At 40.9% G+C, this 14,284-nt stretch overlaps 1 pseudogene; it reads left to right on the top strand.

Annotated features, from left to right (window-relative positions):
• Positions 1-1,797: 1,797 nt before the first annotated feature.
• LOC102025826 lies at positions 1,798-2,386 on the top strand (annotated as a pseudogene).
• The last annotated feature ends 11,898 nt before the right edge of the window (positions 2,387-14,284 follow it).

Here is a 14,284-nt window from a genome sequence, read left to right as displayed (position 1 = left end):
AAAAAAAAAAGAAATAAGAAGGCAGGTCAAAACTGCAGAAGATTATACTTCATTAGCTGAGATGTTACTGAACCAAATAGTGGTTCTGAATTGTGAATAACAGCATTATAGAACAAGGCCCTGAGATCAATAGCAGGCTCTTCCTATACTGGCTGGCTTCTGGTGCTGATGTGCACCTTAGTTCTAGTCTCATCTCCCAGTTCCAACCCTACCGCTCTGAGCATTTCTTTCGCTGGCTTCCCTTAAAACCAGAATGTCACTCCCAGCATGCTTTTGTTCTGTGTTAGCTTTAACTTGTGCCCAGGAATCTACTCTGCCAACCTAAAACTTTCATTTCTTTAAGCAGTTAAGAAAAACACTATGATTTCTCACTTTAGAAGGGTTATACAAGTTAAAACTAGTGAAACTGGGAAGCAATGAACCTCAGAATATTGTCTGGGCAAACTTGAGTAAAAAATATACTTTTTAAGTTGCTTCAAGCCTACTGGATCTGTGTAAAGTTTCTAACTTATACACCATGCTAAACCTTAAGAAAGTTTACAGCAAAGTGAGTGTGATGACACACTTGTGTGATCCCAGCACTCTGGGAGGCTGAGGCAGGAGGAATTCAAATTCCAGCCCAGACTGGGCAAACTAACAATTTAGCAAAATCCTGTTTTAAAATAAAAAATAAAAAAAGCGTTGGAATATAGCTCTGTGAAATGGCCCTGAGCTCAATCCATGGTACAAAAAAGAAAAGAGACAAAGAGAGAGAGAGAGTTCATATCATAATGAAAGTTCATATCATAGTTAAGGAATCGAGAAGTAAAAGTAGCAAAATTAAGTTCTGTTACAAGACAGTGATATACAGTATGCCTCCAAAATTCATGGAGGTTATGTTCCTAGAGTACCCACGAATTGTGAAAAACCAAGAATCTCAGTTATGGTCAAGCCAGGAGTGGTAATGCATACCTGTAATCCTAGCACTTGGGAGGCTGAGGCAGGGTGATTTTTGAGGCCTGCATAATGAGTTCAAGACAAGCCTGAACTACCTATCAAGACCTTGTCTCAAAAAGAAAAAAGGGGAGAGAGAAAATAGTCAGAAAAATGCCTAATTTTATAGTTTAAACACTAAATATGCTATGTCTCCCTCAGTTGTGTAACTTAATTTAATAAAATACTGTATTAATAAAGCCTAAGAAGGTACAGGACATTTTGGTGGCATCTTAAGGATCTTAGGGTTTTAAAAAAGAACAAAACAGAGGCTGGGGATTTAGCTCAGCAGCAAAGTGCCTGCCTGGCAAGCGCAAGGTTGTGAGTTCAGTTCCCGGTACCGGAGAAAAACCAAAAAAAAATTAAAAAATAAAAAATAAAAATAAAAAAGAACAAAACCGAAAACACTGAAGATAGTTACACACAGTATAGCAACCTGTTATGATGCATGGAATGCTGATGCATCTGCCAAAGATAGGAGGCAGGTCAATCAGCAAGGAGAACTAAATAACACTCTCAGATTGGCTACTTGCAAATCTCCTGTCAAAAACCAATGAGGAGGGGGCTGGGGATTTAGCTCAGAGGCACAGCACCTGCCTGGTAAGCCCAAGGTCGTGAGTTAGATTCCTGGTACTGGAAACCCCCCTCCCTGTAAAAAAAAAAAAAAAAAATGAGGAGAGCCATCGCGTGCTGCTGTTCGGTTTCCCTGGGAGTAGGGCTCACCTCAAGCGAGGAGCTGCATTCGCTTCCGTCACAGACCGTTCCAGTACAAGCCTTCTCCATAGCCCTGACTTTTGAGCACAATGCACATGAAAAGCTCTGGATATGTCCTTTGTATTTGATTGGATTTACAGTGGTTTCAGCAGTGCGCTTCAATTTTTAGGATTATATAAGAAAACTGATAAATTGGTATTTGGATAATGTGGGGAAAACAATATTGCTACATATGGTAAAAGATGACAGACTTGGACAGCATGTCCCAACATTGCATCCCACTTCTAAAGAACTGACTATTGCCACTGTGACTTTTACAACATTTGATTTGGGTGGACATGTTCAAGCCCAAAGAGTTTGGAAAAACTACATGCCTGTTATCAATGGCATTGTATTTCTGGTGGATTGTGCAGACCACGAAAGACTGTTAGAATCAAAAGAAGAACTTGATTCGCTAATGGCAGATGAGACCATTGCCAACGTGCCTATCCTGATTCTTGGGAATAAGATCGACACACCTGAAGCCATCAGTGAAGAGAGGTTAGGAGAGGTGTTCAGCTTGTACTGTCAGACAACAGGAAAGGGCAGTGTATCACTGAAAGAACTGAACGCCCGGCCTTTAGAAGTTTTCATGTGCAGTGTGCTCAAAAGCCAGGGCTAGGGAGCAGGCTTCCACTGGATGGCACAATATATTGACTAAGCCGGCCAGGCCGGCTCCAGCCGCTCAGAGATTTGATCGCTCAGCACGCAGAACTTGAATTCAGTAGACTACTGTTGGTTTTAAAATATATATTTTTTAGGATATTAGTATTACATCAACTTAATTTGAGTGAAAATTGAAAACTGATCCGAGTAAGTTTGTTAGTTTCTAATTCCATCCAGATAGTTTTACTCTTTATAATCTGACATCACCCCAGCACCTTTGAAGCACTTCTTAACAATGTGAAACTGCAAATACAAACCGTATTTAAAAGCTAAAAACAAAACAAAAAAACAATGAGGAGAACATTTGTGTTTCCATGAAATTGTAGGGTTTCTCAGAATAATTATTAGTTGGGTTCTAAGGAAAAATCCTTAAAGACTGAGGCCAAGAACTCGGAATTGCCACTTTGCAGGGGTGTACTGTACTTTTCTTTAAAAAAGCTTAAATATTTCACAAACATTTGATATAGGTAATTTATGTTGTTGAGCTTAGAAAAGACATAGCTTCATGAGGTGGCATGGACTTGAAATAGGTGGACATCAGCAGAATATTGAATTTTGCAAAAACTTACATATATGGAGAAAGGAGCTGCCATTAGGTAAAGAAAATATGATGTCTTCGGGGCAATGTGTCAGTATATTCCCTGGCAAAGAGAAAGAATCACTCCAAAGACTCTGGGAGGCATGATATCAACTTTGGAGCAGATTCATATAATTTAAGAACTCATTAAATTTGGCGATCCCCCCATAAATGTCTACTCCAAAGCTGACTGCCGTAGTCTGTTCTTTGGAGGCTGCTACTTCCATTTCCATTGATCAGTTCCTCTTTTTTGAACTTGCTGTACATCTGCATTTGCACAAGACTAAAAGGCTTCTCAAGTAAGCAGGCAAAGCAGGAGGAACCCCTCAGCCATCACCGCTGATGACTCACTGTCTTGCTACTGAGCAAAGATGTGCTATGAGCTGCGGACACCTCTCATCTCTCTATCTACAATAAACTCATTTCCTATTTTCTAGGTAGTTTCTTTAACAGCTCCATAGCAGTCCAATTAAAGGGATGTCACAGTGATAATTAAATGTTTTCTGGTCCTTATTGCTCTGTGTGTTCCTTTTCTACCCTTAGTACACAACACAGGTGTGAGTGATTGCTCTGGTCCCTGGAATTACTCTACTTTTGGTGATAGGCGAGAAACTTCATAAAAAATATTAAATCGGCAGTCAGTAGTGAAGCAGTGAAGCTGGAGCACAGATGTATCGCAACAGCTGGGGAGGTGCACAGCACGCCACATCATGCTGTGATGTCCAGGGGCAGACAGCAACCTATTACTCTGCCCCGTCCTGCCGGGACATATAGTGCTCAGTGATCTACACCCCCACTCTGCAGCAGCAGGTGGCCCCCCATGCAGGAGACAGAGGACTACACATCTGTGTTAACCATGGATGTCAAGGCCAACAAGCACCAAAACAAACAGGCCACAAAGAAGTCCCACGGCACAGCGTGGCCACCGTCAATGCCCTGATAGGTGGATGGAGGGAAAAAGTGTGTGCAGCTGGCTCCTGATTTTGATGCTTTGGGTACTGCCACCAAAATCGGGACCATCTAACCTGGGTGCCACTGGATCACTATAAAAAGAGTAGAAAGCTGAGTGTGGTGGCACAGGCCTGGAATCCTAGGCCTTTGTAAGAAGGAGGCAGGCTTGAGCCTGTCTGGGCAACTAAGCAAAACCCTATCTCAAAATAAACAGAAAAGGGGCTGGAGGTGTGTACAGCTTAATAGTTGAGTGCTTTCCTAGCATGCCAGAGGCCCTTGGTTCAATCCCCAGTACCAAAACCAAAAAAAAAAAAAAAATTAGAAGTAAAACATTGTGGCATACGGCTCTAATTCCACCTACTTGTGTGGCTGAGGCAGAAGGGTAACTAATTCATGACTAGCCTAACCAACTTAGTGAGACCCTGTCTCAAGCTAAAACTTACAAATGTCTGGGCATAGGTCAGTGGTACTGTGCTTGCCTAGCATACCTGAGGATGTGAGTTTAATACACAGCACTGCCAATAAAAAAAAATTAGAAACAAAACCATGTGTATGTGGTATATATAAATACCTCTCTACTTATGTTTCCATTTAAGCATGCATAGAAAAAGATCTGGAAAGATAATCATATGATTGTTAACAACAATTCATTTAAAAGAGAAAGTTTGGTAGAGAGGAGAAGGGACATTAAGGAAGAGCGAGAAAAAATGACATATTTTACTTTACATATTTTTGTATTATCTGAGTTGTTTGCACCCAATTATATTTAAAATTTAAAGGTGATTCACACTGAAAAAATAATAAGTACATAAATCAGCTAGGGTTTAAAATACAACTTAAAACAACAGCAAATTTCTTTTAGCAATTATCAGTTAACTGCTTTGATCTTACTATGGTGTGTTGGTAAAAGTTTATGGTGGAAAATGACAAATATGCTTGGTTGTAACAACATCTTTAATAGCAAATATGTTGCTCCCTGGAAATAATCTAAAAACCAGAGGAGATAGGAGGACAATCGTGCTATGGAATGGAAGACATGGGATTGAACTATCACAAAGAAGCTGAGAGTAAAATAATGGTCACCAGAATCTGGGGAGAAAGGGGAAGTAGGGTGGGGGAAGGAGCCGTCAAAGGGTGCAGTGTTGTAGTTAGGAGGAATAAGTGCCCAGCCTGGGCTTGAACTTCAGAGCCTCCTGCCTCAGTTTCCCAGGGTTTAGGATTTTCTTTTGAGTTTTCATTCTCCTGCCTATGTAGGGCTAATTCCAAATGTTCTGTTCCACTTGAGGAATGGTAGAATAATATTTGCCCACAATACAATGAGGCCTTGGAGTTTTAAGTAGCTTTCACATACATCATTTCACACAGTCTTCACTGTAGCATATCAGGTAGCATGACTTTTCGAGCCCAGCTGAGTTAGCGTGCAGTCTTATTTGTATCACTTAGAGCTGTGTGGTTTTGAGTTATTTAACCTCAGGTTCCTTTTGCGTAAGCGCAAAAGACAATCTGGTTGTTCCTTTTTGGATGAGTGTGAGCACCGTATGATTTAGGTAAATCCTGTACTATGGTCAGAAGTGAATTAGTGGAACAGAAGCCATCTGATCAATAAAAGGCCTTGAATCCACAAGCAGCTGGATGCAGAACGCCATTGTCCAATGTACTTCTCTGCCCTCCCAGCAAAGGAGTGTGCAAAAAACCCTTCTTCGCACTTTCTTTCATCTGATCGTTACAACAACTGTGGTTTAGGCAGAAAATTACTCTTTCGCTCCATGGAGAAAGGAATTTTAATGGATGAGTTTTAATAGCTGTTCAAGCTAACTGAAAAGGTTGCTTGGCATTGCAGCCCCAACAAGGAGGGAAGTAGAGCAGAAACACAAAGGAACAACGTGAATGTGAGCCTTGGGGAGCTCGCCTGGTGAGTGTGAGGCTGTGGGTTCCGGCCCAGGACAGAAGCACTGAGACTGACTCAGACATCAGCACCTAAACTCGTCTCCTTGGACATCCCAAGGTGCCCTCCTTATTTTATTAATTTTTCTTATTTTAGTTAATCCTCCAGAAGGGCAAAAAGAAATAGGCTCCACAAAGAAGCACAGAAAGATGTCTTTTATTCACAGCCCTCTTCATATTCAGCAGGAGGCCAGATAGCTATTTTTCTTATCTTGTTTAGAAATGTGTTATTTCACACAATAGATTGCATTCATACAGTGCCTGCTTGTACCAAACATTAGGAAGGTATTTTAGCTCTAATTCTTTCAACAATCCTGCACTGTAGATATCATTATGCTTTGTGTTGAGGGAAAGCTCGGAAAAGTTTTTTGATATAAAGTAGACTGAAGATCAGGCCTAGGACAGACTATTTTTATTTAGTTAGTTAGATTTTGCTGTACTGGAGATGGAACCCAGCACCCCATGGTTGCTAGACAAGTGCTCTACCTCTGAGCTATATCCCCAGGCTTTCTAATTTTATTTTGTGACAAGAAATCTTTATGTTGCCTAGCCTTGTCTCAAACCCACAATCTCCCTGCCTCAGCCTCCCAAGTAGCTGGGAATACAGACATGCACCACCACACCCAGCTAGAAAAGAATGTTTTGCCTGTGGCAAGAGAGAAGCTCTGATTCCTCACAGTGGACTGTCTCTCTCAGGGTGTCCCTCTGTGTGCACCCATGCATGTGTGTGTGTGTGTGTGTGTGTGTGGACTGCCATGGAATGAGACAAATGTGTATTGACCAAGAGTTCTGCCTCTTGGTAAATAGTCATTTTAACCGGTGTTTTGCATTCTTATCTAAACAGTGTGTCTCAAAGTCTCAGGCATCTGGGTAACCCTGGTCACACTTGAGGTCTTGTGCTGAATAATGAGGAAACGTTCCATGCCGCTCTGATGCTGGAGAATGAGTCCCACATTTCCTCCTGTATGCTGTGTTCTGGGCTTTCCTCCTTAGCCTCTGCCACTTCTCAGCAGCTTACATCTTTCCAGGCTCTTCCACTTTCTGCACTGACTTGGATTTTAAATGTCCCCAAAATGTCCATGTGCTAAAGATTTGATCACGAGCCTGTGGTGCTATTGGGAGGTGGTAGAACCATTAGTAGGTGGGGCTTAGTGGCAGGAAGGTAGGTTATTGAGATGTGCCCTTAAAGGGAATATTGGAACCCCAAACTTTCCTCTTTTTTTTGCTTCCCAGTTGCTATGAAATAAGCAGATTGATTCTGCCATGTGCTCTCCACCATGATGTGCTGCCGCACTACTGACCCAGAAATAATGCAGCCAAGCAACCATGAACCAAAGCCTTTGAAACCATGAGCCAGAATAAACCTTTCTTATTTTAGTGATTTATTTCCTACATTTTGTCCTAACTAGGAAAAAGCAAACACACTCCCTCTCCTTCATGTCTTAAGGCACCACTACTGCAATACATCGTGTGTTTCAGATTTGATGTAACAGTGGGGACCATGGAGATGAACTGTCCTTGAGGTTAAGAAACAAGTAACAAGTAGCAGACATCACTGACTGTAAAGTCCTTGCCCTTCCCTACATAACATCTTTCCAGCTGCTGTTTTCCTATTTCTATCAATCATTATATTGGGTTCATGGCAGAACGTAGCATTCCTGTTGTGACTTTGTTCTGACTATTTCCCTCAAAGTACTAGGGGCCAACCTAAAAATCACTGTTACCTTATTGTACAGAGGAACAGAAGTCTTTTTCTTCATTATCTTCAACCCATACTAACCTAGGTCTTCTTTTTCCATCATTAATAGACACACTAAAGCATCTAAGATTCATTTTCTGATGAGATCAGTGCTCCTCCTCCTCCCACAAAGATTAAGCAGCTGTCAATTTTCCTCTTAATTGCACCTTCTTGTTCTTACCACACTAAGAACAAAGACAGAGGTCTCATTCTATCATAAAAATGACTACTGTAATAACTGACCACGAAAGAAAAGCTCTCACTGTGTTCTTCTAAAAGGTAGGGGATAGGCCCCTCCTAGCATAGCCTCATGAACACTCATTAATATTCTACCACCTCTAAGCCACTCCCGCTGGTGGCTGAAAGAGAAAAGATGCATTGGGGAAATTAGGTGAGATTGTCTTCTGTCTTGAAATCTTTGGGCTCAGCCATTCCTAAACAAGCATTCATTTATTAAATATTCACCAAGTGCATACACTGTAAAAACTGGCAGAATTCCCTTTCCCTCAGAGGTGGTCAGGCTTTTTCTTAGGGCTTCAGCAGTGGATGAAGACCACCCACATTATTGAAGGTCATCGGCTTTGCTCAGAGTCTGTTGATCTAAAGGTCACTTTCCACTGAAAAGTACCTTTCCAGTAGCATTCAGATATGTTTGTCCAAATATCTGGATACCGTGGCTTAGACAATTGACACAAAGTTAAACATCACAAGAGCAGTATCAATAATGAAGGTGACATGTCCACGACAGTGTTTCACACAGGAAACAACTAATAAACACTAGTTATTATTATTATTATTGCCATTATTATTCTTTTTGAAGTGCCTGCTTTTTTGCCGGGTCTTATGTTAGGTTCCAAAGGCATTCTAACTCATGAGATACCATCTGTCTTGAAGGATCTGACAGCCTCAACACAGATTTTGACAACTCCCTGACCATCAGAGCACAGTGTCCTAACTGCTAGGTCAGGACAAGAGTTACTATGAAAAATATGGATACTATGAGAATACGTGAAAGAGGCCCCAATCTGCAAGGGTTTAGAGGTGGTGTAACTTAGCTATGATCTAACAAGTGAATAATCCTAGTCAGGTACATGGATGTGGGAAGAGGAAGAAGCAGATGTATGTCAAAGATACAAGTACAAGGAACTAAAAGTGAAAAAGAGCATGGTCTACATGAAAGAATGAGAGTGGCTCACCATTCGTTGGTGGTTTAGGGTGAACCAAGCAAGTGAAAGCAAAAAGGTTGGGAGGCTCACAGTATTAAACCCATGTAAGGCTCTTACTACGTGAAGCACCATGCAATTTATGCTGCAGGCAAGGCAACCTAAAATATGGTAGTGATGATGGAAACGGAGAAAAGAGTAAATCCACGAGTTGCCTATTGGCGGGACAGGTGAGGCCCAAAGCTGATTAAATGTTCTACTTGAGACGGGGGAGAAAAGTACAATGCAGAGTCAGCAGGGCTATGTTTAGCAGCTGCTATGACGTTTTTGGGCATAGCTAAGGGTATTTTAAAGAATGTTGGGGGACCTTCTACACTCACACTTTTGTTCTTCTTGCAAATGCAGACATAGGACTCAATGCTTTTTGAAAGGCTTTGTCATATTTACTCTAAATTTCTACAATCCTAAAATGCTTTTTAACTGTATACAAATAATTGTTTTGGGAATGTTTTTCATATTACCAAGTCAGTAAACTAAAAAGCCATAAGTGGCATCATATTGCTATTTAACTATGCTTTTGTAACTATTACAGGATGTCACAATGAGAAAGATCAGGAAATTAGATAACATACGTTAGTATCTATCACAATTTTCTGTTTGAACTGTCAGAAAAATAGCAGTGGTTGACACTGCAGATCTAAAAAGATTAGACAAATTGTTCAAGGTAAAATCAAAGTTGAAAAAATGTATGAGAAAGAGAAACAAGCAAGTTCATTGATTTTTGTATTCTGTGTTTGCAAAAGATTATTGATTGTTCTGATTTCGAGCACTTGATTTATCTTTTGTGACACCTGAAGCCCTGTATTTGCTCTACAGTTTAAAGTTTATTTGGTGAGCTAAAAAAGGCCCTGCAGAATCTCAGAGAGAAGATAAAACTTAACTAGGATTTGAATGAAAAACCAGCCCAAACGGTTATTGTGTCCCTTCTCAAACTGAGTTTGAACCACTATTTAGAAGTCTTTTTGGACAAGAACTGAATAGAGAAAAGATGTTCAGAAACAGTCTGGTAATAAGCCAGCGAGAACCTGGTTGATGGAGTTGCTATAGTTCTTTTGACCCAAAGCTTTTAGGAGCTAAACACAAGACTGTGATTCAATTCATGGATCTTTTGGTAGAGAACTGAGAACTATTATTTTGCATCTTAAACAACATCCTTGTGTTTAATTATCATTCCTTGGTTTAGCCCTGCAACCACGAAAAAACCTTAGAATACATTTTATTACAAATTCAGTGTGCACGAAATTCAAGGGGATGAGTGTCTATATCTTTTTGGCTAGTATCTTTAAAATAATTAACACATTGTGCTACAAATAATTGTTTTTCAGTGTTGGTCATGGAGCCCAGAGCCCCACACATGCGAGGCACGTACTGTAAGACTGAGCTACACCTACAGCCCCACATGAGAGAAAGAGAGACAGAGAGAGAGAGAGAGGCTGAACCAGAAGCACAGGAAAGTGGGGCTAGAACTTGGAACACTAACTGTCTCTTGTGACAGCCCCATGTATAATGTCCTAGCCTCTCTGTCCTTAGGAACTTCTAGGCAGACAGGCTGGACTACAGGACTTTCTTTCTGTCATAGATACAGTCCTCAGTTGTTTGTAGGCCCAATTCTGATGCTTCCTTTGTCTTTGTTATGGTTTGTGTCTAGATGTCCCCCTAAAGCCTCATGCAGTCATGGGGCAGCTTCTAAAGCTTATGATTGAGCCAGGCATGGTGGCGCACACCTGTAATCCCAGCACTCGGGAGGCTGAGGCAGGAGGATCGTTGCGAGTTCAAGGCCAGCTTGGCCTACAAAGTGTGCTCAAGGTCAGCCTGAATTGCATAGTGAGACCCTGTCTCAAAAAAGACAAAAAATCATAATAATAATTTTTTAAAAAGTTTATGATTGATGCATGGTCCAATGCTAGGATTATGGGTTTGAGTACTACACCCACCCTAGGATGAGAAGCCTACAATAAAAGGGAGGGAAAGAGGCTTACTCGCTGCTGTTCTTCCCTTTTTGCTCTTGCTTTTGCTATTTTTTGCTGCCATGAACCATTGCCCTCTGCCATGTGCCACTCTGCCTTAGAGCCAGCTGAGTATGGACTGAAAGCTCCACAAACTGTAAGCTAAATAAACCTTTCCTCCCTTAATTTTGGGTGTCAGGTATTTTGTCTCAGCAATGAGAGAAAAGTAACCAAGACAGCCTTCAAACAATGGCAGTACTGCCTTTCCAGCAGAGTAGTGATGCTAGGGACCATCTATCTCTAGAAGTTCAGGGAAAGGAAGTAGAAACATGAAACACCCCCACAGAGGTACAAGAGGGTGGCTATATTTATAATATTATAATATTTTTCTTCCTCTATCATAATTCTGTTTTGTAATGCAGTGACTTGAATTTAACACTGATATCCATTTTGTCCTTGACCTGTATCTGAAGTCTCATCCATGGGGAGGACAGTGTGGCAGGGAGAAAAGAAACAAAGCTTCCTGTGCCCCTGCTCTGCAGGCGAGGCTAACATTCCCTTCCATTTTGTTCTTTCCCAGATTAACCTAGCCAAGCTACAGACCAACCAGAACTGACACAGTTGCTACTATCCCACAAGGGAATATCAGCAGCATGCCAGAAGAAAGACCCTTTGCTAACCTCTGCTCCGTCATTCCCCTTACATACCTTGGACATGGACGACTCATGACCCTTATGTCCACTTGTGAATGGTGCCTAACATATCTGCAGAGTTCTTTATGTAATAGAAACTCACTTCAAGCTACATCACACACTAGACAAAAGAGACTCCATTGTTCTCTTTCCCAATTAATGTTACAAACAATAAAAACAACAAAAGTAATTTACTTTGTAAGATTTTATAGCAAAACCCAGAAAATAACAATAGATTATATTCATAAAATGTGATGATACAGTATTAAAATAGCTCAGCATAACACAATATACACACATAGTGACACCTTATTATCAGTTCAATCCATTTTTATCATTGGGAAAGCAAAGTCTTAAAAAAAAACCCATAGAGCTTCCATTTAGACTCCAAATTCTCCTCTAGAAACTAACTGAGGTACTTCTGTTAAAAATAAGATGCGTATATTAAAACCTACAGAGTTAGACAATTACAGTTTTAATTCATTAATTTGTTTCTTGAGACAGGGTCTTGTTATGTAGTTCAGGCTGGCCTTGAACTCATTAGGTAACCTAGGCTGGCCTTGAACTTGCTTCCAGCCTCAGCCTCCTGAGGGTTGGAATTATAGACCTGTGCCACCATGCCTGGCTTAGACAATTCCAATTTAAAGTCTCATTTGGGTGTCATGCAACAGGCCTGTAGTTCCAGCTGATCAGAAAGCTGAGACAGGAAAATTGCAAGTTCAAGGTCAGCTTGGGCAACCTTGCAAGACTATGTCTCAAAATTTGAAAAGACCTGGGGTTGTAGCTCAGTGGTAGAGTGCTTGCTCAGCATGTATGAGGCCCTGAGTTCCATTTCCAGCACTGCGGAAACAAAACAAAACTCACATATACAACTTTACCAAAAGCTTACAGTATCAACTAAACACATTAAATATCACAACAACACAGCTATACCTGTCATCGGAGGGTGTGGTGGCCAGGGATCCTTTTCAGGCTCTTGGTGTCCCCTTCAAAGAATGGTGTGCTCAGTGGATCACTGCAAGAATAAGAAGGCAGTGCGGAGGAGACCCACATGGCGCCATCTTTTATATCCTTCTTCCACCTTCAGATCCGGGCCATTGGAAGGTGTTCTACTCCTGCACCTCAGCTGTGATTTGCCAGCTCTCTTTGATTGACAGGTAACACCCTATTGCCCAGCCTCTTTGACATGCTTTAATCTCCTGCTTCAGACCTTTAAATTTTTTTTTTTTTTTGGTTTTTCTCTGGTACTGGGAACCGAACTCACGACCTTGTGCTTGCCAGGCAGGCACTTTGCCGCTGAGCTAAATCCCCAGCTCCCAGACCTTTAAAATTTAGATAGCACAACAAAATCTGCCAGTCTGAGTATCAATTTCCTTTGGCTGAAGTGTTGCAAAACATATCCTATGGAGAAACTAAGGAGTTGCTTAGCAAATGTGGGTACAAGCAGACAGCATTCCTAAGAAAAGTAAAGTAGACCCACTTGTATAGAAAAGCATTTTTATGCGGAGGCTCCTCAGATTTTGTCTGAAAAATAGGTTCTGCTCCCTCTGCAAAATTTAAAAACTATTGCTTTATCAAACAGTGTTTCGCAAGCTGAAGTAGAGCTCCTAGACTCCAATAAATGTCTTGTAATCTAGAATCATATTGCTGTTACAGCTGCTGGCCTTGGGGCTGGAAGAGAAGAAGGCCAGGAAGGAATAGCAGAAAAAACTAAAGAGAAAACTCTGGGTTTTTATTTATCGTCGCAGTCAACCTCTGACACTGGTCCAGGAGCCATCATCTGTGAACCTAAAGCTCAAGTGGCTACCTAGAAATTCCACTCCTAAATTCTTACCCGGGAGAAAGAAAAAAGAAGTCCATAAAAAGCCTTGTGTAGGAATAACAACTTTATTCATATTAGCTGAAAACTGGAGTCAGCTCCAACATTCACGAGCAGGATGAACTGCCGTACAGTTGTCCGATGGAACTACTCAGCAATAAAACAAATGAGTTACCGAGACATGCAACATTATAAATAAATCCCACATCCACTGAATGAAAAAGCCAGGCCAGACACAAAAGAGTACATACTGTGTAATTCCATTAGTGCAAATTCTTAGAATAGGAAAATATAAAGTATCATTTAAACAAATCAGGACAGTGGTGGTTGTACCTGGAGCGTAGCACGGTGGTAGAGTGCTTGCGTGTGTGAGGCTCTGGTTTTCATCTCCATCAAAAATAAAGAAAAGAAAAAACAGTGGTGGCTTCCTTGAAGGGTACTGACTGGAAAGGGGCACAAGGGAATTCCTCAGTGATAAATAGTCTCTTTTGATTGAAGTATGGGTTGTATAAGTGTATTTGTCAAAACCAATGAAACTATACACTTTCGATTTGTGGTTTGTGGTTTTCACTGTATGAAAAATGTTTCTCAATAGACAGCTGTGGAAAAAATATTCAACTGAAAAATCACACATGGAAAAAATAAAATATAGTAGATATTTTCATGAGCTCAGAGTAAAAGTAACTTTTAAAATACACAAAATCCTATGTAGAAAAGATTGACACATACTTTTATCAAAGTTAAAAACTAATGCAAAGAGGAGATTTCTAGGAAAGGGTAATTCAAAAATGACTAAGAAGCATTAAATAGGGTGCCTGCAGCTGGGTGCAGTGGCACACACCTGCAGTTATAGCACTCTGGAAGCCTAAGGCAGAAAGAGTATAAGTTCGAGTCTAGCCTGGGCAACTTAGTGACTTAGCAAGACTCTGTTTCAAAAACAAAAACAAAACTAAAAAACAACCCTCCCCCCAAAAAGCTGGGATATGGCTCAGTGAAAAGGCCT

The sequence above is a fragment of the Chinchilla lanigera genome, unplaced genomic scaffold, assembly GCF_000276665.1.
Source record: "Chinchilla lanigera isolate Chin_1 unplaced genomic scaffold, ChiLan1.0 scaffold00111, whole genome shotgun sequence".
Taxonomy (NCBI): Eukaryota; Metazoa; Chordata; class Mammalia; order Rodentia; family Chinchillidae; genus Chinchilla; species Chinchilla lanigera.
This window is presented reverse-complemented; position numbering and strand designations above follow the sequence as displayed.